We start from the raw sequence: 5,858 nt of genomic DNA, 5'->3' as shown, positions 1-5,858 counted from the left end.
ATGTACACTGATTTTTGCTACTTGGTGACTTCACATGCATGTGGTATTTTTTCAGATACCTGTTCACGCAGATGGTCTAAAAACTTTTGGCGACAGAGATCCCAAACACCCAAAGCTAATTCTGTGAAGCCTGACTCCCTGAGTACACAAATCTCTCAGCTATTTATAGAGTAGCTATTTGATGTGCTAATTAATAGTATCAGTCTAGTCTGCAAGTTTCCTTGAACTTAGTGTAGTCTGATGTGATGCAACCCCTATAACATAATCGCTTTGTTTTTCCCTGCATCTCTTGAGCAGCCAGGCCTGTGCTGTGGGCCAGCAGCCTGTGCTCTACAGACAGCGCTGTTAGATTGCAAAGCTGGCCTTCTAGCTTCAGACTGATTATTGCTTTACATTTACATTAGGAACTGAAGACTGGTTCTTGTTTACCACCAGGAGCTGAACAAGGAATAGGAGTTGGGAGTTTAACTTAAAAACAACTCTTTGCTTTCTACAAGTGTCACTTGCTGTATTAAAAAGCCGAGCCTGGCAAAGAAGGCCCCCCAGCCCTGGACAGTGAATATCTATCACTCAGTCTGCTGTATAGAAAGCCCCAGCTTCCATCTAAGTGGCTTCAACACCTATTCCTCAAAGTTTTAGTATAAATGAGGAAGATGGAAAACACTGAATAACAATTTTCCTAGAGTCTTGAGTTGTATTTGAGGAGGTAAGATGTAAATGCTAGGATGAGGGTGGTTGAGGAGTGAAGGAAGCTTGGAGGTTTGGGTAGGTAAAGGAGAAACAAAAAATGAGTGAGTGAGTTGTGTGTGTGTCTGCAAATACAGTTAAGTGTTTGTATGAAAACATTTCTATGCCCCTTTGTCTGAATTTTAGATCTCCCTCCCTTGGTGCTTCTTTCTCCTCCATCACAGAATTGTATGTTGCTGCTGTCCGGCTGTAGATGTAGTGTGCCTTCAGAATCTTGATGGTGACATTGATTTTTGCCTGCTCTGGAGTGGGGGGTTGTGGTGGCAGGGGGAGGTGGACCATGTAGTTTGCTTTTATCTGTTCTTTTTGATGGAAACTACATTAAACTTATTGGTGTTCCACCAATTTCCTGATTTTTGTGAGGAAATCAAAAAAGAGCAATTCTATTTTGAGCCAATAATACAATAATAACTCACTGTCAAGTGTAAAGACAAAATCTGCTGTTCCATTAATTTTGTGGTATTTTGAAAGAAATCAGATGGATGAAATCCATTTTTGAGCCAATAATGTAAGAGTAAATCACTATGATGTGAGAAGACAGAAACTGAACGTTGTTCTCCACTTAGTCAAAGTCTTTTGCAAAGACTAAATCATATGTTAATTGTACTGGAAATTCTGCTACAAATATTCTATTCATTTAGCTATAGTTTCTAGCCACTGAATATTAAAACTAGTTATTTTCAGAATGGCACTGGCATAATTTAATGAGTTAATTTGTATATGCTTTAGCACACTTTGCCAAACATAATGCCTATCTTTTTACACAGGTTGGCTGGTTAGAGAACTGGGTGAATCAAACATGCAAATCTTCAAGAATTAACTACTTATATCAGTTCAGTGATGCATCAGTCAACTACACATATATTTTTCAATCAAAATTAAGTTTCATTCCATTGTTTTTGGGATAAAAGCACTATTCTGAAATAGCTACAGAGTGATTAATTTCAAATGAAATAATCTGAGCCTTTTTCAAAAAGATATGGTGATACTGTAGATTACTATAATTTTTTCAGGTTAAACCATAGGTTTTTCTTTCCATTTAACTTAAATTTAAGAATCCTGCTTTAGTGAAGTTGATTTTTTTTGAAGATAAACTATATTTAAACCATTCAAAACCAAAGTAATTTTAAAATGGTTCTACTAACTAAACATATTTGCAAATACAGTCAAACACAAACTCCAAATGAATATTTGGTCACTAGTAGTCCTGATGTTGTCTCCCTTTTTCACCAGTTGAGGGTGCTGGTGAATTGTGATTGCTATAAAATGGTAATTAAACTATAATATCAGTCAATATTAGATTCAGAATGAAGGCAGGACTCTTGATGAGATCTAGTTGCATAATAATTGTTACCATTGGCAGATATATTAGAAACAAATATTACTTTTTTGAAGCTTTTTGAGAAATATCAACATGTATTTTCTTAGGCAGGTTCTCAGGATGAAAGATGACTTGCTTCCACTCCAATTCTCTGAGTACTGAGGTGACTGGTGTCCCTGCTACAGATGGGGCAGGACTTGCTTGGTGGGTCATCTGTGGGCTTTTGTGTGCTCCTGATACATGGTCCCAATGTTCTCAGAATCAGCCTGAATCTCATCCACTTCAAGTGGCCATGGGTCAGAGGGAAGTCTACAATTTTTCCAATAGGTTTAAAAACATGTTTCAATCTTCTTTTCTCGCCATATAGATATCTCTTCCTGTGGCAGAGATCTGAATTGAATACCTGTTTTGGGAGTTCAATGTTCAGATGTGAATAACATGGCCTGTCCGAGGATCTGGCTGCCGAAGCTGATCTGGAGAAGACACTGATAATGAATCATTCATGCTTCCAGTCGATCTGGATAATTTTGGTGATATCTTTTTGGTGTTCTGTGCTGTTTGCTGAAGTATCTCAAATCTCAGAAGCAAATAGAAGTGCTGGGATTACTGGTGCCTGGTATACCTCAAGTTCTAAGTTTTATGCCTGATTTGAACTGTTGTTATTCAGATTCCCTTTTCTTCAAATGGTCAAAAGCTGTGCTAGTGAATTTTATCATTGACATCTGTGTCATTGCCCCAATAGTTCTTTCAGAATTTATTGCCATAATATGGTGCCTTATTTTGAACAAAATTCTGCTGAGAGTTGAACTAAGTCAGTTGTAAACTGTTCTACCTGTGTTGCCTCTGTTCTTCAACCAAGGACAACCAGCTTCAGAAATCATGCTGCAGCATGCACACAATGTTTTGTATATGCGTATTTTTGGAGTCTGGGCTCTGAGTCATTATTAACTTGTTCACTAAAGCACACATGGATTGCCCTTCTACTAAAGATTCATGAAACAGGTCCTCTAGCAACCTGCTCCTGTTGTGCAATTCCACCCTCCAAAGGCTCACATTCAAAAACCTGGTAAATGTACACCAGTTTCCCATATCTCAGGAGCCACTTCTCAATGAAGACAAATGATAGTGAAATAGAGTATTTGAAGATTAAGACCTCAGATTCCACACAATTCATCAGCACATATAGAGTGCTGTTGAAGTGTAATTAAAGGTGAGTGCCAATGACCGAGTAATAACAGACCTATAAATAATTCCTTGAAAGGATGTTCACTTTATTCCTTGGCAGAAATCAACCAGTGAAAGATGTTGGAAAACTAGATTCCTGAATCAACCCAAACTAAAAGTTTGGTTACATCAGGAACATCTTAAGTCTTTACAGATAATAAATTTGTTCAAATGTAATTGACAGAAAAATCTTCTTATCAGTTGATCAGTAGGCATTGGTGATGTGTCAGTAGTCATATCTGAACTTCATTCTCTGTTTTCATACAGCTGTAAGAACTCTACCACAGCAGCACATCACATGATCTTCAAGCTCATTGAGTGGAACTGAATCTGCTGCATCCTTAACCTTTCATGCATGTGGTTTAGTCTAAAATCAAGTCTAGACACTTGGATTCAGGTAACATAAAGTATGTTATCAGATCTTCAGACATTCTATTGAGTCTTTAAATTCCATTGATATATAGTCATTTTAATAATGTTATGGATAAAACTTGACTTTTATGGTCATTAATTGGAGCATAGTTGTTTCTTGTGACATTGTTGCGCAGATTAAGCAGCACAGAAACAAGTCACTTCCTTCATCCAAATCTATAAATGTAATCCTCTTTTTCCCTCCTCCCCCCCTTATGATTGATAAATCTCTTTTTAAATGTATCTATTTTTTTCAAGCACTCCCACTGTGGGATTTTGAAAACACTTGCAGTAAAGAAATTTCTTCTCAATTCATCAATTTATTAGAAACTATTATATATTGATAGCTCCCATATACTTTCCCACATAGAAACAATCTCTGCGGCTACACTATGAACACCTTCCATAATTTTTAAGACCTTTATTAGGTCATCTCCCACCCTTCTTTTCTCAAGCAGAGTAATTGGTGTATCATTTATGTAAAGTTTGATGCTCATATTTTAGTAAATCAATGGCATTTCATCTTATGTATATTCACTTACATAATGTATGCTACATATTACATATGTTCATTTAGTAGTACTGTGGCGACCCACCTTCTACGCAGGCAAACCAGCTTCACTGTGATGAAGTGCTTTGAGGGATCGGTGATGAAACATGTCAACTCATCTGGCGGAACAACTTGGATTCACTCCAATTTGCCTACCGTCATAACAGGTCAACAGCAGATTCCATTTTGTTGACTCTTCATTCAACCCTGGAACATCTGGACAATGAAGATGCATACATCAGGAAGCACTTCACTGAATACAGCTCAGCATTCAATACTATCATCACCTTAAAACTAATCAATAAACTTCAAGACCTAGGCCTCAATATCTCCTTCTGCAACTGGATCCTCGATTTCCTCACTTGAAGACCCTAGTCAGTTCAGATTGGCAACAACATCTCCTCAATCACCATCAACACAATTGCAGAATAATGCTGTATGCTTAGTCCCCTGCTCTACTTGCTTTATACTTATGACTGAGGGGCTAAGTGAAGCTGACAACATCGCTGTCGTTGGCTGAATCAAAGGTGATGACAAATCAACATTAAGGAGGCAGATTAAAAATCTGACTGGTGCCACAACAACAACCTCTCACTTAACATCAGCAAGACCAAGGAGCTGATCATTGACTTCAGGAGGAGAAAACTAGAGGTCCATGAGCCAGTTCTTATCTGGGCTTCAGAGGTGGAGAGGGTTGGCAAATTTAAATTCCTCAGTGTTATCATTTCAAGTGTCATTAAAAAGAAGGCACCACAGTGCCTCTACTTTCTTAGAAGTTTGCAAAGGTTTGGCTTCTCATCCAAAAGCTTGACAAACTTCCATAGATGTGTGGCTGAGAGTATACTGACAGGTTGCATTGCAGCCTAGTATGGAAACGCCACTTCCCTCAAACAAAAAGCCTACTAAATCCTTCCCACCATTGAGCACATCTACAAGGAGCACTGTTGCAGGAAAGCAGCATCCAATTTCAATGACCTCCACCATCCAGGCCATGTTTTCTTCTCACTGCTGCCATCAGGATGAGGTACAGGAGCCTCAGGTCCCACTCCTCCAGGTTCAGGAACAGTTAATACCCCTCAACAACCCCTGATCCCACAACCTATGTACTCACTTTCAAGGACTCTTCAATTCATGTTCTCAATATTCACTGCTTACTATTTATTGTTATCATTTTGGTTTTATCTTTTTGTATTTGCAGTTTGCTGTGTTTTGTACGTTGCCCATCTTTGTCGTGCAGAGTTTTTCATTGTATTGTGTTTCTTTGTATTTACTCTGAATGGTTGCAAGAAAATGAATCTCAGGGTAGTATATGGTGACATATATGTATTTTGATAATAAATTTACTTTGAACTTTGAACATTATTTTCCTGAGTGTTACATGAATTGAATATTGAATGAGAATACTGAAAAGAAACTTTCATTCAATGTACAATATATTGTCAGCAGCTTATCTCACCCGACAATGAAATGTTAGCACGTAGCTGCATCAGTTAACATTATATATCTATAGCTACATTAATGGAGAAATATCCATGAACTAGTTGCTTTCATCTGGAGTTTGATATATTTGCAAATTCACATAAATTAGCCACTGAGTTTTAGATA

The sequence above is a fragment of the Mobula birostris genome, chromosome 12 (assembly GCF_030028105.1).
Source record: "Mobula birostris isolate sMobBir1 chromosome 12, sMobBir1.hap1, whole genome shotgun sequence".
NCBI classification, from domain to species: domain Eukaryota; kingdom Metazoa; phylum Chordata; class Chondrichthyes; order Myliobatiformes; family Myliobatidae; genus Mobula; species Mobula birostris.
Note: the sequence above shows the minus strand (reverse complement) of the source record.